The 25,055-nt window shown below is 44.3% G+C and overlaps 1 long non-coding RNA gene across 1 annotated transcript; it reads left to right on the top strand.

The window, feature by feature from the left end:
* Positions 1-2,856: 2,856 nt before the first annotated feature.
* Positions 2,857-25,028, top strand: LOC114068698. The gene is made up of 4 exons (XR_003573648.1): positions 2,857-3,087; positions 7,633-7,641; positions 13,850-13,855; positions 25,017-25,028. It is a non-coding gene; the product is annotated as an uncharacterized LOC114068698 (long non-coding RNA).
* The last annotated feature ends 27 nt before the right edge of the window (positions 25,029-25,055 follow it).

Raw genomic sequence — 25,055 nt, 5'->3', positions numbered from 1 at the left:
AAGCACTGACAAATGAGAACTTCATCCTTGAAGGAAGCATCTTGTATAAACTGAAATTATTGGTGACTGGCTGTTGGCCGATGGCCCGCCAAGGACATTTGAAGGAGAAAGTGAAGAGGAGGGTGATGAAGTAAGCCTCCAGAGGCATTTAGAAAAGAGTCCCTGAGGTGTATCACGCAGGCGCAGGGAAATTCCAATGCACACATGTGTGTGCTGAAGGGGCACCACTTACATAATAGGGGGAGGGACCTGAGGTCTCTGGCTGGGCGGTGCTGGCCACACCTGCCCAGGTAGACATCATAGGTTAATAGTAGAAAAAGCAGATAGCTCTTGCTATTCAAGTTTCACATGGAGGACAACATTACCTCTGCAGGGACGCCCGCCATCTTGTGAGCCTGCTGACACTCCAGGGATGCAGCTTCTGCTATGGGGAATTCTAAGCATTCTGGGGTCAGTAAGACAACCTCATAAGTAACACTTAAGTGAGTGAGGGGTTGTCTTGGGGGCTTGTTTCCCTTCTCTTTCCTGCCTCTCGGCTTCTTGTTTTGTTGTCTACTTCTTTGTAACAAATATTGTTTCGTTGAGCTTTCAACGGTGTACTGGTTTCAGTTTCAGCAATCTCCCTGCTACACCACCCCTGTAGGTCCTCCCTCTACCAAAACCTGGCCACAAAAACCCAATACATCTACATGTTAAATTACATTAAGTTAAACAGATAAAGTTGTGATCATAGAAAACAAGTTCATTTCTATGTCCAACTTCCCTGAAGCAACTTCTGTGCTTCTTAGAGCCACATCTACAGTTAACTCTATTGATCTTATGGCTTCAGTTGCTATTTGATGATGAAACTGCCAGATAACATAGCTCTCTGTACCCAGCCATTACCAACAGCATTCCTTCTCTGGTGTGGTATGTTAGTCTCCGACAGTGAGAATACCCAGAAATACTTTCCTCTAAGCATAATATGACATTTCTACCCACATTTAAATCCTTGACTACATGTGGTAGTTCTCTTGCGCAATCACAGCAAAATTCTCTTATCAGTTCTTCCCAAAGCAATTTCAGCCCAACTGGTTCCCTTTTATCCACATGAATGCTACTTTACAATTTTGCATCACCAATACACAGTGGAATTTTCCCAGTCACCTTTATTTTTCTCTTTCCAGAGCAGGATATCCTCCCCAACATCTCCATTTCCCTCATAACCCAACTCCTTGTGGCTCCTGGTAACCCTATAAAGGCTAGCAGTCCTACACCAACTTCCTCCCGAGTCCTACACCAACAGCCTTATTCCCACCACTTTAGTTACAAGCACTCCACTGTGCTTTATTGCTTTATGACACTAATTTGTTTGCACTATCTTGAAAACAAACTCAAAACTACTAATTAAAATGCTTTTAAGTGTTTACTTTATATAACTATATAGCTTGTGATTTCAGAATCATGAAATCCCCCTACTTCATCTCCAACATCATCTCTCTCCTGATGGTCTAGGAGGAAAATACAAACAATAAAAGCCCCCAACAAGTGTGTACAGGGTTAACTCATATATATTTGGTTTTCTGTCACATGCTGCTCTGCTCCAATAAAGCCTGAACACATTGTTATATCTTTGACCAAAATGTCAGATATATACAGAATGGTACATTCAAACTTAAATTTACAATAGAAGTAAAAGTCTTGTTGGTTGATATCTGAGTTCTGAGATGTAACAAGAACTAATAGTTTTTGCAGTAGCATGTACCATAGAAACTACATATAGCCAAGCCAAGTGATTTAAAGGGACTAACCAAGCAAAGTACAGAAACAGTGAAGAAGGGAACTGAGGCAGCCAGCCAAGCAACACCAAGTTACTCTATAACCAGGTGTATTGTCTTAAAGAAGTTCATAAGGCAGTCACTTAGAACTTTGGGGGCTCCAGACATAGATGACCACCAGAGACCCCTGATAAAACCCCTTATAAGGAAATGTCATGAATATGTAACAGGAATGCAGGGAACAAAAAATGAATAATCATGTAATGCAAATGTATAAGCTGTAGTGAAGATACCTCCGTGTGCACTTTGGCAAATTGATTCTTAGGGCACCTGGCGTGCTGTGATCATTGTAGTAGTTTTAATCCGAGCCTTCCTTGGTGACCACTTTGTAACCAAGGAAGGGGCAGTGTCCCAGTATTCCATACGATTTTTACGTAAATCGGGGTATAAATAAGAAGGAAGGAGAGGCCTTCGCTCTCTGCTCTTCCGGCGAGGTTCGGGAACAGTGGGTCCTTGCATTGGTCTCGCTTATCTAAGGCTGAGGCCTGCAGTGTCCACTGACCTGCCACGTGGAGGCTTGGAGAGTGCTGGCCGTGTCTGCCAATCCTGCTTTTCTAAGGGATGTGGTGAGATCTGTTTTGTTAGTTATTAGCATAGTTCTTGAGTTTGATTGTGTATATCTGTTCAGTATCCCTTTTTGTCCCTTTTGTCCCTTTTTTCCCCTTTCCCTATTCCTTCGGGGGGTTTTTGGATTCCCTTTTGCTGTGTACATAGCATCTTAACTGTATATAACTGTAATATACATAAAATATATATTTTTATATAACTAGTTTGATTTCAGGTTCTTCAATTTTTTTATCTTTTTTTTTCCTTTGCCCTAAGGCAAGAAGGATTGGGGGAAGGGAACTGCTGCTGTGGGTTCGGGCATTTGGAAAGAGGACAGGTCCCAACCATCACAATCACGCAGGGTGTCATAAGAAAAGAATGCCTGGCATCTAAAACTCACAAATTGAGTCTTAGAGGTTTCTTTTAAGAGCTGATTTTAGGCAACAGAATTGGCACCCCAGATGGGACATTCTGCCTACTCTGAGTGATCTCTGGATCTTCACACTGGCACCAAGATTTTCTCAGGAAGGACAGCTCCCCAGACCAGTCTGGGACACAGGTAAGATCCTGCTGTATTTTATAAATAAGACATTCTTCTGATTTCCTACCCCTACACATTGGGTGGGTTATTTGGTATTTGGTATTTTGGATATGAATTTGGGAGTCTGGACTTAAAGGTTTATTTGGTTTTGGAAACTGGCATTTGGTTTATTTTTTATTATGGGTACTTCAGGTTCCAAAGAAGTAATCTTTAAGAAATCACCTTTGGATTGTATCTTGAAACATTGGAAACAAATTGAGGACCCCCTGGAGGGATAATGTTGTTGATGCTCCATGGGTTCTGGGACCCTGAGGACTCCAGTGCACACCAAAAGTATTATTTTGGCAGATCCTCTCAGTCCCTGGATCTGGTGAGTTCAAAGCAAGAGCTCTGGAATTTTATTAAGGCGTTCCTGAGAGTATAAAAAGTTTACCTAACTATCATAGAAATGGAACTCTATAATATAATATAATTGAGTTATAAAAGTGATATAACTGTAAGAAGGAGTGTGATATTTGGATTAAGAAATCACTAGTGATGGTATAATTGACGATTTTCTATTAAATACAACTGTAAGAACCATCTGGTTAAAAGGTGCGGGTTCGAATCCCCATTGTCTGGTTTGCCCATGTATTAGTCAAACACAGGTGCAACTTAGTTCTTAATATAATAGAAGGAGAATTAAGGAATGACACTGTGAAGGTTATTGGTGGGACAGGGGTTAAATTGGGGAAACAACGGGTAATTTATTAGTTTCTATATTTGCCAAACTCCCCTAAACCTTTGCTAGTAGGAGATTTATTGAAAAACTTGAGGCAGAAAGTAAATTTAAATTTGGGGATATTGAAATTGTAATTCCTGAAACTAAATATGTTGAAGCAGCAGCTCTTCTTGTACCGGAAATAACTCCAGTTAGCAGCAACATCCCAAGTGAAGTTGAAGATGCAGTTGTTCCTATCGTGTGGGACAGTGGAATTCCAGGAAAATCAAAAAGGGCAGAACCTGTAAGAATTACCCTTAATCCAGGAGCTATACCAGTAAGGTAAAATAGTATCCTTTTAAATTAGAAATTATTATTGGATTGGTTCCAATAATAGACAAATTTGCTAAGCATGCTAAGCTTGTGGAATGTGAATCCAAGTACCCATAAAGAAAGAAAATGGGAAAGATTATCGATTAGTGCAGGACCTGAGAGAACCACCTTAAATAATAAACTAGAATAGTTTACTGTATTAGATTTACAAGATGACTTTTTCTGCATCCCCTTGAGCAAGGAAAACCAAGAAATCTTTGCTTTTGAATGGGAAAATCCAGAAACCAGGAAAGAAGAAAAAAACCCACCTGTCTCCTCCCTGAGCCACAAACAGTTCATGAACTGCATACCTTCCTGGGAATTATGGTGTCAACTCTGTATTGCTAACTATGGACTTTTGGTAAGACCATTATGTGAACTTTTAAAAAACAGCCTATAAGAATTTCCTCACTTGGACAGATGATGCAAGAGCAGCCTTTAAGTGGCTAAAGCATTCCCTGATGAGAGCCCTGGCTCTGGGTCTACCAAATTTCTCAAAAACATTTGAACTGTTTACCTATGAAAGGCAGAATGTTGCTCTGGGAGTGCTTGCACAATTTTTAGGGGATCGTCAAAGAGCCGAAGCCTACTCCGGCCGAAAACCCTGACTGGGAATTGTATACTGATGGAAGCAACTTTGCTCGGGAGGGAAAACGAAGGACAGGGTGTGCAGTGATCACCGCCAAGAAGGTAATTGAATCACAGGCCTTCTCCACTCAGAAAGCAGAAATAAGTGTTAGAAATATCTCTAATTAAACTTTTGAAGACAGTCAAATAAAGTGAAACAAAGAACTTTATTTTCAGCACGCTGAGTGTGGTCGGCATCATGCCAGAGTCCGAGAACACACCAGGAATGGGAGGGACAAGTTCTTTTAAGGTTTCTTGATTTACATAACTGCTCCTCCCATGGCTAACCCTGGTCCTTTTCTTGCTTAAAAGGTGATATAGCCTTCTTCTTGAATTGGATTGGGTGTCTCAGGGCTGGCTCACACCTTCCTTTGCCAGTCCATTGGTTGTCTTACCCGACCTATCAGATTGTTTCCCTGCCCTGGCCGTGTGGCCCCTTGGCAATGAGCCCTGGCTGGTCTCATTGTCTTACATGCTTTCCAATATGCCTTCATATAGTAACAGTAAGTACCCTTCTGGGTATTCTGCTATCTGTGGGCTCAGGCACTTTCAGATGATTGTGCAAAATGTTACCAAACTGTACGGTATTAAGGTTGAATGATTCAAAGCCTAAGTTACCACTCGCATGTGAACAAAGTGTGTTACAATCCTAAGGAATTGAAAACTTGCAAAACCAGATCTCAGCAACTCTGGGTAACCCAAAATTTAGGAAAAGGTGGGACCAAATTGGGACTTAGTTGTCCTCATGGAGAAAAATGGATTTGCTTTACTCAAAAGGCCATTGGGACATTTCCGATGGGGGTGAATTACAAGATCTAAAAAAGGGAGAAATAGTACAACAAAAAGTACAAACTATATTAAAAGGAACTGTGCAAAGAAAACCTTCCAGTACAGGAGATTTATATCAAAAGTTAAAAGAAAAACTAGGAGAAGATTGGCAACTCCCAGGTTATGGGACCAACCTGTACATAGATCTAATGGAACATATCATCCAAACACTGAACTTATCTAATTGCTGGATTTGTAGTGGGCGCCTAATGACAGAGGAGTGGCCTTGAAAAGGAAAAGGCCTCACGCCCTGGGAGATTTTAAAGTGGAATCACTCCTGGGAAGCATCAGAATCTCAGCCTCAAGGCTGGATATTAACTTCTGAAGTAGTCGGGTGAGAATGCATTGAAAGGAGAGGTAGAGAGAAATATGACTAAAGTAGGAGAATCCCCATGCCTTTCAGTAACAGTCATAAACACCACAGGAGAATTTTGGTGGCCTCAAGAGCCATCTGGATATTGGACTAACAATGCAGCTGCAGGTTGTACGTGGCACAATAATACCCATAGCTGGTGGTGTAACAGAACAAATCCTAAGAATCCCTTTGAAGGCATAGAGGAGTTTAAAATATATTGGGACAAAGCAAATAGCACTAATTTAAGTTGGGTAGCACCCGAAGGGCTGTTCTGGATATGTGGAAAGAGAGCATATACACAACTCCCAAAAGACTGGAGAGGAGTTTGTACCTTAGGAATCATCCAACCTGGGTTCTTCTTACTACCTCCCGAAAAAGGAACAAATCTAGACGTACCCCTATATGATGATTACAGGGCAGTACACCGAAATAAGAGAAGTGAGATTGGATGTGGCCAAGAGGGCACGGAGTAACTGCACACAGACCAATATGATCGATAGGCAGATCTTGTTTATTATGTGTTACAGCGTTTGTTTTATACTCTCACACACATACATGTCACTACAGTATTGATTAACTATAAGTACACGTCGCTACATAATTAGTTTGCAATAGTTAAACACACTTCTTGCTACTTAGTACATGTTGCTATATGATTGGTTTGTATGCGCTGTCCATGCACTGTCTGTGCGCATGAAATCATTGTCTTTCTCTGAGAACTCCTTCTTATTATCTCAATAGTTTCCATTCTTGCAGCCTGATATCAATGCCAGTACTTTTCCCGCAACCTGCAAGTAGGCCTCTTGCTAAGGCAGGCTAAGGCCTATTAGTATGGTTTGTTCATAGTGCCTGTTGTAGCCAAGCACCCCACATTGGAGGAACACAAAAATGGTACCATGATGAGTGGCCTCCTGAATGTATCATTGCAACATACGGACCAGCCACTTGGGCCCAAGATGGAAGTTGGGGTTATCAAACTCCCATATACATGCTAAATAGGATTATACGCCTTCAGGCAGTTATGGAAATAGTAGCTAATAAGACAGTCCAAATGTTAGACTTAATTACAAGCCAGCAATCAAACACTCGAACTGCAGTGTATCACAGTAAGCTTGCTTTAGACTATCTGTTAGTCGAAGAAGGTGGAGTATGTGTAAAGTTCAACACCTCAAATTGCTGTTTACAAATTGATGATAACAGAGAAGTAGTTATGGATATTGCAAAAGACATTAGAAAATTGACTCATGTACCGGTACAAAAATGGAATTCTATATTAGATAGTAGTTGGTGGGAACAGCTTGGTGTAAGAAGGTGGGATTTTTCTGATTATGTGCTTTAGCTAGTATTGTATTTTTACCATGTTTAATCCCTTGTTTCATAAGGCTAATAGTTTCTGTTGTACAAGGAATGCAAGTGTCAACCATGCCAATAAATCCAAAAGCCTCTCAGAGTGCCAAAACATTATTAGTCACCAGAACTTCAATTTCCCAAGATGAAGAAAGTGTCAAATTAGTCTTGTTGAGATTAGAGCAAAAGACAAGAATTAATAATTTTGTAAAAGAAGAGGAGGAATTGTAATAAATACAGGTTATAATTCATGTCAAATGGGTGAATGTAACTGTGATGGTTTTAGTCTAGGCCTTCCTGGTGACCAGTTTGTAACCAAGGAAGTAGCCAAGTACCTAGTATTCCATACAATTTTTATGTAAACCAGAGTATAAATAAGTCGGAAATTAGAGACTTCACTCTCTTCTCTTCCGGCGAGGTTTGGGAACAGTGAGTCCCTGCGTTGGTCTCGCTTATCTAAGGCTGAGGCCTGCAGAGTCCACCGTCCTGCCACGTGGAGGTTTGGAGAGTGCTGGCCGTGACTGCCGATCCTGCTGTTTTAAGGGACATGGTGAGAACTGTTTTGTTAGTTATTAGTATAGTTCTTGAGTTTGATCTAGTATACCTGTTCGGTGTCCCTTTTGTTCCCTTTCATCCCCTTTTTCCCTTTTCCTATTCCTTCGGGGGATGGACCCCCTTTTACTGTGTATATAGCATCTTAACTGTACATAACTGTAATTCACGTAAATATAGATATATTTTTACATAAGCAGCTTGACTTTGGGTTCTTAATTTTTTTTATAGTTTCTTTTCCTTTAACCTAAGGGAAGAAAGGAGGAGGGAAGGGGGCTGCTGTCGTAACTTTCGAGCATTTGGCAGGGAGCAAGGTCCAAACCGTCACATACTTTTTGGTGGCCCGTACGGGGAGATTGTTTTGGTTATCCCGGTTTATTTTGGAACAGTTACCAGGAAAACTGCCAAGAGAGGCTTGTTTCTATAAACAAACCTATTGTTTAGGAACAGAGAGAAAGAATAATATAACTATGGCTATTCTAACTACTTGTTTCATTGTATTAGCTATATTTGTGCCTGTTTTGGACTATCCTGTAGGGAAATGCCCAACTGGAGATGAATGGGAGGACTATGTCCCTTTCTTTGTTTGGGATGAATGGAGGGAGTATCTCACTTTCCTGGATTGGAATGAATGGAAGGAGTATTTCACTTTCCTCAATTTTGACATTAAAGGTCTGCTAAAGAAGATCCCCATCATTACAATTGGCTCTAATTTTTACTTAAATTGTTTAGTAACAATCCTAGTACTGGTGAAGGCGGTGAAAGAATTATTTAAAACTGGACGAATGGTGTTGTGTTGCTTTCTGTGCTGTAGAAAAGGCCAGACCTCTAGAGGATTCGCTGGAACTTTGGGAAGGGTCTTGGAAAGGCCAGTTTCTGGATGGCAAGGAGCATGAATAAATTTCGGAAAACTGGCAGGGTGTGTGACACCTCCCATTGTTTGGGACTTCACGCCAGAACAAGTGTCTAATCCTGACGAGATAGCACGTTGTTTAGTTGAAGAGTGTCTTTCATACGATGACCCGAATACGCAGCTCCTTGCTTTACGCTGGGGTCTAGTGACAGCTTATGGAGCTGCCATAGATCACTATCAAAAGCCTAGGGCAGAAGCAGAAAGTCAAACTATGTCGCCTGAAACAAATGATGCCCCTATTGAGTCCACAGACGTCGGGATGCAGACTCAACCCAAAATCAGCACTGTCTCTGTTAAGCTGAGTGTGAAACACAAACTCAACCCGAAATCAGCACCATCTCTGTTAAACTGACTGAGTGTGGAACACAAACTCAACCTGAAATCAGCACCATCTCTGTTAAGCTGACTGAACATGGAACACAAACTCAACCCGAAGTCAGTGCCGTCTCTGTTAAGCTGACTGAATGTAGAACACAAACTCAGCCTGAAGTTAGTGCTGTCTCTGTTAATTCAACTGAGCATGAAACACAGACCCAACTTGAAGTCAACACAGCTTCTGCTAAATCCGTTAAAAGTGGAGTCCAGACCGTAGGTCTCATGAACACTGAAACTCAAACTACAACATCTAATGTTAAAACTACAACATGGATGAAGACCCAAACTACCAACCCGAGAATCACTATTGTTCCCCTAACTAAGAAGAAGATATGGATAAGGGATAGTGCAGAAGCTACAGGCCTAGTTCCACTATTAAGGCGTATAAAAGGAGAAGAAGAAGAGAAAGAAGAAGAAGAAGAAGAAAAAGAGGGAGCAAAGGGACTTGCCAGCCCCATGAAACCTATCCCATCCAGCTATGTAGTAGTGGATGAATAGACGGCTGCAAAAGAGGAAGAAGCAGCAGCGAGAGAAGGAGTGCGCCCAAAAGAATTAGGAACGCGCCCAAAAGAAAAAGAGAACACACCTAATGGAAGAAGGGGCGGCAGCACAGATGGCCAATAAACCACCAAAGAAAAGGCTGACACCCAAATATTCTCTTCTTGACTTTCCAGCGGAGGATACAGAAGAACAGTTGAGACCTTCATCCCAAAGTCTGAAGAACTACTCACTACCTCCACCTCGTAGGCTTAGACAACGGAGCAGAAGTCTATCCCTGCTACATGCTCAGTCTCTGCCTCCACGTGAGAGAGGCAGAGAGAAAGAGAAAGCGGTTCCACGTAGAAGCGTCAGAAAGGAAGTAAAAATGGTTCCACGTAGGAAAGACCCTTATTCTGGAACAGAAGTTGTGTGAACGAGTGAGGTACTGCGAACAATGACCCCAGCAGAGCTCCGGGATCTACGATGGGATTACAGCTGCCGGCCTGGTGAACAAATTCTCACCTGGCTGGTACGATGTTGAGATAATGGGGCCAGAAGCCACTTGTTAGAGGGTCATGAAGCACAGCAACTAGGATCCCTCGCTCAGGACCGTGAAATAGAACAAGAAATCGCAAGAGAGACATACAATCTCAGTCTCTGGCTCCGAATCCTCCATGCTGTGAGAGAAAAATATCCATTTAAAGAATACTTAATGAGTTCTCCAAAAAAGTGGACGAGTACAGAAGAAGGCATCCAATACTTAAGAGAATTAGCTATACTGGAACTCATTTACTGCAATTCAGATTACTATGACTGTTTGGAACCAGAGAAGATTTCATGTACAGAGCCAATATGGAGGCAAGTGATTAGAGGTGCCCCTGCATCGTACCTCAACTGTTTAATATCAATTTACAATCCAAAGACGGATGAACCAACTGTGGACACCATGTGTTCATGGATACGGACCACAGTCGAAAATTTGGAAAAGTCCTCTGATGCCCGACACCAACCTACCCATCCTAAGAAAGCAATGGAGAGGACCTATGAATATTTCAGATATGAAGATGACTATAGGGATAAAGATGATAGAATTTACATAGACTATAGAGACTATAGAGGCAGACCAATAAAATGGTTTCAACCATGATTTCGACCTCGATCTTGGTCCCGGTCTCGTTCACGGTCTCCTTTCCTAGCACACAGAAGGAGAGGATACCCCAGATGGAGATCACGCAATCAACTGTGGTCCTATTTGCGTAGTAAGGGAGAAAACATGAAGAAGTGGGATAGTGTACCCACTTCCAAACTTGAGACCAGAGTAAGAGAATTACAACAAAAGAAAGACAACAAAAAGGTTGTCTATGTGGTTGATGCAGATACTCTGCAACCCCTGAAAAACAAAAAGATGGAAGTCCGTTTCAACAATAACAAGAAAGCTTCTAAGAAGGCAAAGTCAAAGTTGGACAATGAATACTCTGTTCAAGACCAATAGAGGGGCCCTGCCTTCTGCCAGGAGAAGGATAGGGACCAGGAAGATAATAGGGTTTACTGGGCTGTGTGAGTTTGATGGCCTGGCACATCGGATCCTCAGAGATACTGGGCTTTGGTGGATACTGGTGCCCAGTGTACTTTAATGCCATCTGAACATAAGAGTGTAGAGGCTGTTTCTGTTCCTGGAGTGACCGGAGGGTCTCAAGAATTGTCAGTGATAAAGGCCAATATGAGCTTGACAGGAGACCAATGGCAAAAGCATTCCATTGTGACGGGGCCAGAAGCCCCTTGCATTCTTGGTATGAACTACCTAAAAAAAGGATACTTCAAAGACCCGAAGGGGTACCGATGGGCTTTCGGTGTAGCCACGGTGATTGAAGAGAAGTCCAAGCAATTGTCTGCCCTATCTGGCCTCTCAGAAGACCCTTCCATTGTGGGACTACTCCAAGTCAAAGATCAGCAAGTGCCTATAGCCACTGCAACTGTACACAGGCGACAGTATAGGACAAACCGAGATGTTGTGATCCCCATTCACAAGATGATCAGGAAGTTAGAGAGCCAAGGGGTAGTCAGCAGAACACACTCACCCTTCAACAGCCCTATCTGGCCTATACGTAAATCTGATGGAGAATGGAGACTGACAGTGAACTATCGTGGTTTGAATGAAGTCACGCCACCATTGAATGCTACTGTACCAGACATGTTGGAGCTCCAGTATGAGCTGGAGTCCAAGACAGCGAAGTGGTACGCCACTATTGATATTGCTAATGCATTTTTCTCCATTCCCTTGGCAGCAGAGTGCAGGCCACAGTTTGCTTTCACCTGGAGGGGTGTGCAGTACACCTGGAATCGACTGCCCCAGGGGTGGAAGTACAGTCCAGCCATTTACCATGGACTGATCCAGGCCACCCTAGAGAAGGGTAAGGCCCCAGAGCACCTGCAGTACATCGATGACATCATCGTATGGGGGGACACAGCAGAAGAAATTTTTGAAAAAGGACAAAAGATCATCCAGATTCTCCTTGAAGCTAGTTTTGCCATCAAGAGAAATAAAGTCAAGGGACCTGCCAAAGAGATTCAATTCCTAGGGGTGAAATAGCAAGATGGACATCGTCAGATTCCATCAGACGTCATCAATAAGATCGTAGCAATGACTCCACCAACAAACAAGAAAGAAACCCAAGCTTTTCTGGGAGCCATAGGCTTCTGGAGGATGCACATCCCCGAGTACAGCCAAATTGTAAGCCCTCTTTACTTTGTAACCCGTAAAAAGAACAACTTCCAATGGGGTCCTGAACAACAACAGGTTTTCAAGCAAATCAAGCAAGAGATTGCACATGCAGTAGCTCTTGGGTCAGTCCGGACGGGACCAGATGTAAAGAATGTACTTTACAGCTGGAGATAAAAGTCCCTCCTGGAGCCTCAGGCAAAAAGTGCCTGGTGAGACGTGAGGGCGACTGTCTCAGTTTAAATGAGACAAAGGTCTTTTGCTGAGGATGGATTAGGAGAAAGAGACCCAAGCTTCCTTTTCTAAGCAATTATAAATCCGAAATTAAGAGGCTCCGATTGAAGGAAAACAAATTATGGAAAAGGGAAAAAAAAAATAACAGCCCTTTATTAAAAGGTATGTGTGTATTAACAGGAACACAAAAAAAAAACAAGTAAAACAACCAAGCAATACCCCTATACCCACCAATAATCCCCTTCAAGAACAAAACCGATAAACCGGCAAAAGGGAAATTAAATAGTTCAAGTTTTTAGCACCCTTTGGTGCAGTTCCAGCCACAGTCAGCAGGAGGCGCTGTCGGGTCACTGGAGATGCAAAACTTGTAATGTGCTATATACCATTCACCAGGTGGCGCTGTTGAGTTATCAAAGGTGCATAACTTGTAATGTTCTATAGTAGTCACCAGGTGGCGTTGTTGGATCACTGGAGGAGTAGAACTTGTAATGTCCAGTACCCGTCACCAGGCGGCGCTGTGAGATCCCTGGTTGCCACCAGGTGGTGGGGGAGGAGGGGGGAAAGGGGGAGGGAAACAGAAAGTTCTCCCAATGGAAGAAAAAAACTCACGATTTTCAGTTGGTGAGGATTTCGCGGTGAGCCAAGCCTGCAGCTACCAACAGCTGAGCAGAGAGCAGCAGTAAAAAAAAACTCTCCTCCGACAGGAAAAGACAAAGAAGAAACCAGGCAATCTCTCCTCCATGCTGCAGCCTCCCCTTCGGCTCCAGAGCTCACTCCAACCCCCCAGAACTGAGCTCCAACCCCCAAACCCCACCTCTTTCCATACACACACCCTGGCCTTTTCCCAATTCCTCCCCCTTCATTACTAGGCGACTAATGTCTCGACCATTTAGTGGTCAATTCCTTTGTTTTTGACCTGATGGTCCATTAACAGAAGCACACACGTGGGGAGTAGGGGGGGGGAAGGGGAAAGGAAAGAAAAAATTCCTTGCTAAAATCAGAACTATTGGTTTCTGGAGCCGAAGCTACAGAGGTTCTGAGGCCAATTACACCCCTATGGAAAAAGAAATCTTAGCGGCATATGAAGGCATACAAGAAGCTTCAGAAGTGATTGGTACCGAAACACAGTTCTTCCTGGCACCCCGATTACCAGTACTGAGCTGGATGTTCAAGAATAAAGTGCCCTCTACGCATCATGCCACCGATGCCACGTGGGAGCAAGTGGATGGCTTTGATTACACAACGTGTCCGAATGGGAAACTCGAATCGCCCTGGAATTTTGGAAATTATAACCAATTGACCTGAAGGTGGGAACTTCAGTCTAGCAGATGAAGAAGAGCCAGTGAGCCGAGCTGAAGAAGCTCCGCCATATAATCAGCTGCCAAATGAAGAAACACGCTATGCCCTTTTCACTGACAGTTCTTGCCGCATTGTAGGAAGGAGCCGGAAGTGGAAAGCAACTGTGTGGAGTCCCACCCGACGGGTGGCGGAAGCCACTGAAGGTAAAGGCGAATCAAGTCAGTTTGCAGAACTCAAAGCTGTCCAGTTGGCCCTGGACATTGCAGAAAGAGAAGGATGGTCAAAGCTCTACCTATACACCGATTCGTGGATAATAGCCAATGCCCTATGAGGATGGTTAGACAGGCGGAAGAAAATGAATTAGAAACATAGAGGAAAACCCATCTGGGCTGCCGATTTGTGGCAAGACATCGCTACCAGAGCAAAGAAACTGAATGTGAAAATCCGCCATGTAGATGCCCATGTGCCCAAGAATCGAACTAATGAAGAACATGCTCATAACAGACAGGCAGACCGCGCTGCACAAGTCGAGGTGTCACAAGTAGACCTAGACTGGCAGCAAAAGGGAGAATTGTTCCTAGCTCGATGAGCCCATGATGCTTCAGGCCATCAGGGCCAAATGCCACCTATAGATGGGCACGAAACCGAAGGGTGGATATAACCGTGGACACTATTTCACAGGTTATTCATGACTGTGAAACCTGTGCTGCCATTAAACAGGCCAAAAGGTTGAAGCTCCTGTGGTATAGTGGACGCTGGGACAAGTATAGATACGGAAAAGCATGGCAGGTTGATTATATCACATTGCCACAAACCTGTCAAGGTAAACACTATGTGCTTACCATGGTGGAAGCGACTACTGGATAGTTAAAGACATGTTCAGTACCACATGCAACAGCCCGAAATACCATTCTAAGTCTTGAAAAGCAAGTCCTGTGGAAACATGACACTCCAGACCGAATTGAATCAGACAACAGAACTCATTTCAAGAATAATCTGGTGGCCACTTGGGCACGGAAGCATGGTATTGAATGGGTGTATCACATTCCATATCATGCACCCGCTGTTGGAAAAGTTGAAAGGTGTAATAGACTGTTAAAAACAACTCTGAAGGCACTAGGTGAGGGAACTTTCAAGAACTGGGACAAGCACTTAGCCAAGGCCACCTGGCTTGTTAACACTAAAGGCTCTGTCAATCGAACTGGTCCTGCCCAAGCAGAATCCCTCCACACTGTAGATAGAGACAAAGTTCCAGTGATCCATCTAAGAAATATGTTAGAGAAGGCTGTTTGAATTACTCCTTCCTCAGGCCAAAACAAACCCATTCGTAGGATTGTTTTCACTCAAAGACCCGAAAATACCTGGTGAGTAATGAGAAAAGATAGAGAAATCCACTGCGTGCCCCAAAGAAATTTAACCTTGGAGAAAAACTAATCATGTGCTTTGAGTTGTGTTTTGCAAGAAACCAATCACCAAATGAGAAAGACCTGAACAATTGACGCCGGTATCCAGTAATAAACCAGCCCAGACCAGAGGACAAGCCCTGAAAACCAGAACTGTGATTGTGACCTAAGGGCCAAGAATGAGAACCAAGCTAATCCTGATGCTGACGCTGATTCTTCTATAACAAGATGAATGCTCTAAAGAAGGAACAAAGACTATATACGAATATGTTGTCATAGTTCCGTTTTTAGAAAGGAATTTTGTCTTTCCTTTCCCCTTCCCCCCCCTGCATGAATGCTGTTAAAGAGACATCAGGTAAACAAAAGAGTCGGCCTGAGTCCTAAACGACCGAGAATTAGTCTCCTGGCAACAAAGGGGGAGGAGTTAGGAAAAAGGCCAGAGTGTGTGTGTGGAAAGAGGTGGGGTCTGGGGGGTGGGAGCTCAGCTCTGGAGCGGGAGGGGAGGTTGCAGCAGAGAGGAGAGACTGCCTGGTTTCTTCTTTGTCTTTTCCTGTGGGAGAGGAGTTTTTTTGCTGCTGTCTCTCTGCACAGTTGTCTGCTGATTGCAGGTTTGGTTTTCACCGCGGGATCTTCACCAACTGAGTCGTGAGTTTTTTCTTCCATTGGGAGAACTTTCTGTTTCCCTTCCCCTTCCCCCCCCCCCCCCCCCCCCCCCCCCCTCACCACCCGGCGGCGACCAGGGATCCCACAGCGCCGCCCGGTGACGAGCGCTGGACATTGCAAGTTCCACTCCTCCAGTGATCCAACAGCGCCACCCGGTGACTACTATAGAACATTACAAGTTCTGCACTTTTGATAACTCAACAGCGCCACCTGGTGAACGGTATAAGACATTACAAGTTTTTTGCATCTCCAGTGACCCGACGGCGCCCCCTGCTGACTGTGGTTGGAACTGCACCAAAGAGTGCTAAAAATTGAACTATTTGATTTTCTTTTTTGCCGGTTTTATCGGTTTTGTTCTTGAAGGGGATTATTGGTGGGTATAGGGGTATTGCTTGGTTGTTTTACCTGTTGTTTTTTTTTTTGTGTTCCTGTTAATACACACATACCTTTTAATAAAGGGCTGTTATTTTTTTTTTCCCTTTTCCATAATTTGTTTTCCTTCAATCGGAGCCTCTTAATTTCGGATCTATAATTGCTAGAGAAGAAGGTTTGGGTCTTTTTCTCCTAATCCATCCTCAGCAAAAGACCCTTGTCTCAATTAAACTGAGACATATGTATATGTGTATATATACGCGGAATATAAATGAACGCGAAATATAAGTGTTACGTAAAAATAATATGGAATAAGGGGTGGAGAATGTGATGGTTTTAGTCTAGACCTTCCTGGTGACCAGTTTGTAACCAAGGAAGTAGCCAAGTACCTAGTATTCCATACAATTTTTATGTAAACCAGAGTATAAATAAGTCGGAAATTAGAGACTTCGCTCTCTTCTCTTCCGGCGAGGTTTGGGAACAGTGGGTCCCTGCGTTGGTCTCGCTTATCTGAGGCTGAGGCCTGCAGAGTCCACTGTCCTGCCACGTGGAGGTTTGGAGAGTGCTGGCCGTGACTGCCGATCCTGCTGTTCTAAGGGACGTGGTGAGTACTGTTTTGTTAGTTATTAGTATAGTTCTTGAGTTTGATCTAGTATACCTGTTCGGTGTCCCTTTTGTTCCCTTTCATCCCCTTTTTCCCTTTCACTATTCCTTCGGGGGGTGGATCCCCTTTTACTGTGTATATAGCATCTTAACTGTACATAACTGTAATTCACGTAAATATAGATATATTTTTACATAAGCAGCTTGACTTTGGGTTCTTAATTTTTTTTATAGTTTCTTTTCCTTTAACCTAAGGGAAGAAAGGAGGAGGGAAGGGGGTTGCTGTCGTAACTTTCGAGCATTTGGCAGGGAGCCAGGTCAAAACTGTCACAGTAACCCAGGAGGGAAGGAGAACAAATGGATTGTAAAACTTAATTGCACCCCCATAAAGACATAAAACAGACCATCGTCTTCCCTGTCCTCCTAGCCAAGAGTTATGTCTGAACCAGATCAGATCAAATAGCATGATGGTGCCTTATTGCGAAGGACATATGAATTTATAACTTAACGTAGAGATAACCGATTAGTCTAAGCTGTGAAAATAAACATGGTGAATACCTAGAATAGCGATGTAAATGTATATGAATGTGATATAATGAATATGTATGGAATATTTTGAAATAAAAACCAGACTTGTACCCTCTATCAGGTGTGGCAAACTCAGGAGAATTTCCTGTCTGTACACCCAGCGCTGTTTGCTTCTACCATACAATAAATTCCAATCTGAAAATTGTTTATATCTTGAGACTCTGTTTCTCACACATTGGGGAATATTTTGAGACTGTTTCTCACACTGACAAACCTGCAAAGGAGGCAGCAGAAAAAGGCATTCTAGCTTTAGTCCAGGAAACTGGGTGGTGATACCTTGGAGTTTTGATTTTTTAATTTTGTAGATTTTAGAAGTAGTTCTATAGTAAATGTAGATTTTAAAGTAGCATCACATTATCCCTTACCCTTTAACACAGTAAATACACATAGCAAACCCTGTTACCCATTCCCATATCAAGTCCCCTAAATTCCATTAACCTGTTTAGTCTCATTTTCAAGGTAGAATTGTAGAGAACATCCTAAAATCTGTGCAAGAAGATATAACCATAGATGCAACAACCTTCAGGCCCAGAGCTCTGGAAGGCCTCCAAGAACAGTACGTGCTCTGAGGAAGATGAAGATGAAGAAGAGGGGGTCCCAAAACGCCCCCAGACTCAATACCTGAGAGGCGTGTCAGGGGGCAGAACCTGGGCGGTGGTCAGATGGGGATTGGGTGAAAATCATTATAAAAATTGTAAACACCTGTATTCGGGGGCACGCGGTGGTGGTATTCCTGGAAGCCTGGGGGCTTATTATAGCCTTTGTATCCCTATCTTACCTCCTACCTAATTTGACCTGGAGTCTTTATTTCCTCCACAGCCTTTTAGGCAACAGTGGGAACATATTTATCAAAGATGAGGACAAGGCTGAGGTATTTAACATCTTCTTTACCTCAGTCTTCAACAGCAAGACAGGTTGTCCTGAGGACAGCTGGCTTCTGGAGCTTGTAGACAGGGATAAGAAGCTGAATAGCCCTCCTGTAATCAAGGAGGAAACAGTTAGTGACCTGCTGAGCCATTTGGATCCTCACAAGTCCATGAGACCAGATGGGATCCACCCAAGAGTGATAAGGGAGCTGGCGGAAGAGCTCGCCAAGCCACTCTCCATCATTTCCCAACAGTCCTGGCTCTCTGGGGAGGTCCCAGACGATTGGAAGTTGGCGAATGTCACGCCAATCCACAAAAAGGACCAGAAGGAGGACCCGGGAAACTACAGGCCTGTCAGCCTGATCTCAGTGCCTGTTGAGGTTATGGAGCAAATCATCCTAAGTGCAATCACACAGCACCAACAGGATGGACAAGGGATCAGAGCCAGCCAGCACAGGTTTAGGAAGGGCAGGTCCTGTCTGACCAACCTGATTTCCTTTTATGATCAGGTGACCTGCCTAGTGGATGAGGGGCAGGCTGTGGATGTGTCTATCTGGACTTCAGCAAAGCCTTAGACACTGTCTCCCATAATATACTCCTGGAAAAGCTGGCAGCCCATGGCTTGGACAGGGCACTCTGTGCTGGGTTAAGAACTGGCTGGAGGGCTGGACCCAGGGAGTGGTGTGGAACGGGGTTGCATCCAGTTGGGATCCAGTCACCAGTGGTGTCCCCCAGGGATCAGTGCTGAGCTCAGTCCTGTTTAACATCTTTATCGATGATTTAGATGAGGGGATTGAGTCCACCATTATTAAATTTGCAGATGACACCAAGCGGGGGGGGGGGGGAGTGTCGATCAGCTGGAAGGCAGGAGGGCTCTGCAGAGGGACCTGGACAGACTGAAGAGTTGGGCTGATTCCAACGGGATGAGGTTCAACAAGGCCAAGTCCTGCACTTGGGCCACAACAACCCCCTGCAGTGCTACAGGCTGGGCACAGAGCGGCTGGAGAGCAACCAGGGCAGAAAGGGACCTGGGAGTTTGGATCAACAAGAAGCTCAACATGAGCCAGCAGTGTGCCCAGGTAACCAAGAAGGCCAATGGCATCCTGGCCTGTATCAGGAATGGTGTGGCAGCAGGAACAGGAAAGTGATTCTGCCCCTGTACTCAGCACTGGTGAAGCCACACCTGGAGTACTGTGTCCAGTTCTAGGCCCCCCAGTTCAGGAAAGACATTGATGGGCTAGAGCAGGTCCAGAGAAGAGCAACGAGGCTGGTGAAGGGACTTGAGCACAAGTCCTATGAGGAGAGGCTGAGGGAGCTGGGATTGCTGAGTCTGGAGAAGAGGAGGCTCAGGGAAGACCTCATCACTCTCTACAACTACCTGAGAGGAGGTTGTAGCCAGGTGGGAGTTGGTCTCTTCTCCCAGTAAGATGAGGGCATGGTCTCAAGCTCTGCCATGGGAGGTTTAGGTTGGATATTAGGAAGAAATTCTTAACAGAGAGGGTAATCAGGCATTGGAATGGGCTGCCCAGGGAGGTGGTGGATTCTCTGTCCCTGGAGGTATTTAAGAAAAAACTGGATGTGACACTTAGTGGCATAGTCTAGTAACTGTGGTGGTAGTGGATCAAGAGTTGGACTTGATGATCTCAGAGGTCCTTTCCAACCCAGCTGATTCTATGATTCTATGAAAAGGAGGTAGTGTTACCTAAAATTGCTCCAAAGTACAATATCAAAAGGGACCTGAGCTGAAGGGGATAGGGATCTCTTCTGAGGTTTCAGGACCCACTGGAAAGGTGGGTCCCATGGAGTGGAGCATCCTGGGAACTTGGGAGATAAAAGATAAAAACCTGAACACACCAAAACTTGTGCTCTCTGCCTGGCTTTTGGCTGCTGGAGTGCCGGGGACTCTCAGAGTCTTTGTCAGGGCACCCAGCTGTCCCTTCACTGTCCAGATGAGCCTGGACTCACTGTTGGGCAGTCAGCTTGCTCTTTGTTTTGTGCTGACGCCAGGAGAACCAACATAGCACTGTTTTTCAGAGCACTTATGGAGGTAGCCCTGGCCCTGCATTGCTACTCTCTGTAACTCAGCAGTTCCTCTCCCCGGAGCAGTTTGCCACTTCATAGCTGTTTTTGCAATACCTTGGAGCCGCTTGATGCCTCGTCCCAGCCCCGGGCTGCACCGCCATCGAGTGAGGAGGGAGAGAGCCTCATGCATGGACGCACGCTGCCACTGCTCTGCATTCCAGCCTTCAAGGCCAAGCCCAAGCCAAGCAAGGCAGCGCCAGTACCGAAGGCAGCCACGTGGCAGGGAACTAAGGGAGAGAGCACACACACACACCTATGGGGCTGCTACACATCTCATTAGAGGTCTGTCATGGTTTAGCTAGTTCTTGGAAACCAGGCAAGGAATTTTTTCCCTTCCCCCTTGCCCACTGCTGCAGAGCTATCAGGTGAGCATTTAACAGACACAAAATAACTAGCTCCCTTGTTAATTGCCAGAACTTAGTCTCCTAGGAAACGGGGCAGATAAGGAGCTGCACTTTACTTTTTTCTCTTGTCTCCTGGGAAACGGGGGGAGGAGTTCTGGGGGTTGGCTGTGGCTGTAACAAGGTCAGAGGGGAAGCTTGGTGCTGCTCTCTGCCCTCAGCTGTTTGCTAGCTGTGGGCCCTGCCTGGATTCTTCATCGGATAGGATCTGTTGGTTTTTTTTCCCTGGGGGTTTTTCCCTTTTTTCCCATTCCCGTTTGTTTTCTTTCCCTGGCAGTGGTCCTTGTGCACATCGGGGGGAGAGAGAGGGCAGTTTGACCAGCCGGAGTAAGTGAGGGTTTTTTTTGTTGTTGTTGTTTCCCTTCCCCCTCTCCCCTCTCCCAGTTTGTGGGAAGGAAAGGGGGACCCAGTTTTTTTTGGTTTCTCTGGCACACCCCGGAGGGTGTTCTTCCCCCCATCCCAACATGGCAGCATCTCCAGTGATACAACAGCACCACCTGGTGACTGGTACAGGACACTACAAGTTCTTCATCTCCAGTGATCCAACAGCGCCACCTGGTGACTGGCACAGGACACTACAAGCCTTGCATCTCTGGTGTCCCAGCGGCGCCCCCTGTTGACTGTGGTTGGAATTGCACCAAAGGGCGCAACTGAACAGTTTACTTTTTTTCCCTTTGCCTGTTTATCGGGTTATTTTTGAAGGGGAGTATTTGTGGGTATAGGAGCATTGTTTGGTTGTTTACTTGTTTCTTTTTGTTGTTTCTGCTAATACACATGTACCTATTAATAAAGGGCTGTTATTTTTTCCTTTTCCACAATTTGTTTTCCCTCAATCGGAGCCTCTTAATTTTGGAATTGTAATTGCTTAGAGAGAGGAGTTTGGGTCTTTTCTCATAACATCCTCAGCAAAAGACCTGTGTCTCATTTAAACTGGGACAAGGTCCCACCTCCTGAATATATTGTCATTAAACCAAGACAATGACTTATCAGTGCAGGATAGTCTCATTAAATTATAAAATGACACAATATGGTGTAAAGCCAGTGAAACAGAGAAATGGTTAGCCACTTGAGAGACAATTAATGATCAGTGTGGTTTCCCAAATACCAATATTAATGCCTGCAATATTTCAAGCTTTTCACCGCTAGGTTGGACATTTGCCCTTTACAAAAAACCATGCAGGACACAGAAGCTGGTGAAGAGGCAAATAATAAAAGAAACATTATGATTTGATCTGAACACCCAGGATATATCTACAGCATAGAAATCTGACCTATAGGATATACCTATAGAATAGGCATCTGCCAAATTTTACGGGTGACAGTAGACAAGCAAAGCCCTTAACAAAGATGGATAATGCGTGCACAGATAAGTGCAAGTTGGCAGTAGGAACAAAGCAGATTTTAGTTCTCCATATAAAGATTATGAGATCAACACAAGAATACTAAATTCAATTTTCATTTCTATAGAAACTTTAGTAGCATGGTCAGAAAGTAAAGACTACAAAGAAGAGCTAAAGAGAAACCTTTCAAATTACAGGCTCCAGAAGTCTCTTATCTAACAAGATGCAAGAAGAGCCAGTTGCTTCCACACCAAGAAAATGCCAGGTACTAGTAAGCTTTAAGCTACCAAAAAAGCAGAGCAAGGGAAGACTCTACACACTCTCACAGCTGAAGAAGCTTGAAAGCTTTAAAGTTTTCTCTCCAATTAAGCTACTAATTATACATGTAATGTAAAACTTAAGACTCAGTACAAATAAGCTACTTTAGTAGCAAAGACTCTTTATCTCAATGATATTATCCAAACTTCTAACACATTTTATTTTATTCCAACACTACATGCATGAGTAGCTTCCTGACTAATTGCAGCTGGAGAAAGGAATGAACACCTGTAATATGTAAGCTATTGAGCTTATAAGAATCAGCTTCAATGAAAACATTTGAAATGGACTAGACAAGTCTAACAGAGATGCTACACGTGCTTCAGAGATTACGCAGAACTGCATCAAAACCATTTTTAATATAAACTCCATGCTTATACACCTCTCCTAACTCTTTAAACACAATAAACAGTAAAAGGGCTGAAAATTAAATTTAAAAATCCTCTCCTACAGGAACAGTGCTCTCCTCAAAAAATAATGCACACAATATACTCTGGTAGCATCTTTTTATTAATACTATCATCAAAACAAGGATTTTTATTCAAAAGAGTGATGAACAGGGGGATGAAGAGCTGTTATCAAATCAATGGATGTGAGTAAAAGAAGAGCTAAACGGTCAGCAGCACAACAATGCCAGGTTTTTTATCATACCTGGCAAAGGAGTGGAGAACATTAAACTTCTAAGCTTAGGGGATAGCTGGCATCTGGGGACGCCCTGCAACTACAGCGTTCATAGCAGAATACTGACAGAAGATGTCCCAGAAATATGAGTCCTGGCAGATGATTTTCTCCAGGGATTTTTTTCCCCTTTTTGCACAAGAGAGCAAGACATTGAAAACCAGAGATAGAGAGCAAGCCACTGGCACTATTATCCAGCCTACATGAAAAAGCACTGCCTTTCAGTAACCTGTTTAGCAGTGGAATGAGGCTTGATAGCAGGATGTGAAGATAATGTGAAGATAATTAATAACATACCTGAAATAATAATGCATATTATAGGCAAATATATGGAGAGTGACAACTACAGCATTAAAGCTAGTGACAGTAACCTGCTTCCAGCAAGCAGTCTTGTTCAGTGGCAGTATTTCAACTCTTGTTCAAGTGAACTACAAAAGTCAAACACAGCTCCTCTTCATTCTCAGGCTTTTGGCACCAGGCAGACTGCTGCTCTTCATCTATGCGCCTGCTCCCTCCCCTTTCCTCACTCCAGCAGCCTTCAGGGTGGACTCCTCATGCCTCAGTCTGCAGGCACAGGTGGGCGCTCACACAAGACTGACTCCCGCATGGGCTGGGCAGCACAGCTTGTCTGCCCTTTACAGAGTGTGGGCTCAGTCAGGAAATCACTAGGATGCCCGTTGCCACTTCCAAGAGATGGTGATCAGTTATGGGTGCTGAAGAAATGAGGCTACACACACCATGATTCAGTTTTCAGGATTCTCCACGGAGCTCCCTTTGTTTCCCCTTTATTAGGGTTCTTTTGTAAACAGCACCTGGTGTTGTCATTCAGTTAACTAAAACTCCCAGGACTTTTTGCAAACTCAGTGTTTTGATTCACACACTCCTCCTCAGCTCCAAGGCCGAAACGCTCCCTTTTGATTCCAATTATCTGAATGCAGGTGCTGCTGGCATAACTTGTTCCCACAATCAGTAATTTAAACCAAATCAACACCAACCCCCCCCACACAAATGAAGTCTTCTAGTTGCACTCCCACTCAGGAGCAGGGTATCCAGTGACAGTTAACTTTATAGGCGAGAACTTCAGGGTGAGGGGGCTTGGGGGAACCAGCAGTTTCACCCCATGCACCTCCTCACAGAGGGGGGCTGTGCTCTCCTCAGGCCACCTCACTGCTACAGGTCCTGTGAAGTGATGGCAGAGCTGCCCAGCTAAAGGGGATGGGCAGGGCGGGGCCCCCTGCCACACCACCCTGCGGCAACTGACAAGGGGCATCGTTACCTACTTCCTGTTGCCACGGCAACCACAGTTGTTCAACCTTGAAAAAAGAAGGCTTAGGGGAGACCTTATCACCATGTTCCAGCATTTAAAGGGCGTCTATAAAGAAGATGGAGACTTTTACAAGGAGTCACATGGAAAAGATGAGGGGTAATGGGTACAAGTTACTCCTGGGGAGATTACAACTGGACACGAGGAACATTAATGAGAACAATCACCCATTGGAATAATCTCCCCAGGAAAGTGGTGGATTTCCCAGTATTGACTGCTTTTAGGATTCAGCTGGGCAGAGTGCTGGGCCATCTTGTCTAGATTGCTTTTGCCAAGAAAGGTTGGACCTTGGATCCTTGAGGTCCCTTCCAACCTGATATTCTATGATTCATCTGTTCTTTAAACAGATTTTAACCCATTTAAATGCGGTCTAATGGAAACAAGCTGTCAGTCACCCTGGGGAGATGCTCTGGAGATGGCCTGACCCACAGCAGAGCGGCAAATCTTGGTGCAGAGGGTGGTTTCCTCAGGCAGGGAAGCACCAGAGCAGCAGAGATACCTGCCAGGAGCTGGCAGCTCTTGCTGGAGCCACTGATGAAGCATGGAGATTGCTGGAACAATGGCAGGAAATTTAAACATTGTATAACCACCCCTACACCGATAAAAAGCAGCCTAGGGAGTGCTAGCAACCAGGACCATGGTAACCAGGATGGGATGCGTAAGCCAGGGTGAGGAGCACAAGTCTGCATGGCAGGGTATGCAGGAAGGGCAC

This window comes from Empidonax traillii, unplaced genomic scaffold (assembly GCF_003031625.1).
Source record: "Empidonax traillii isolate 1590-97213 ecotype Southwest subspecies unplaced genomic scaffold, ASM303162v1 scaffold1113:size223165, whole genome shotgun sequence".
Lineage (NCBI taxonomy): Eukaryota > Metazoa > Chordata > Aves > Passeriformes > Tyrannidae > Empidonax > Empidonax traillii.
The sequence above is the reverse complement of the archived record's forward strand: the minus strand, read 5'-3'. Positions and strand labels throughout refer to the sequence as shown.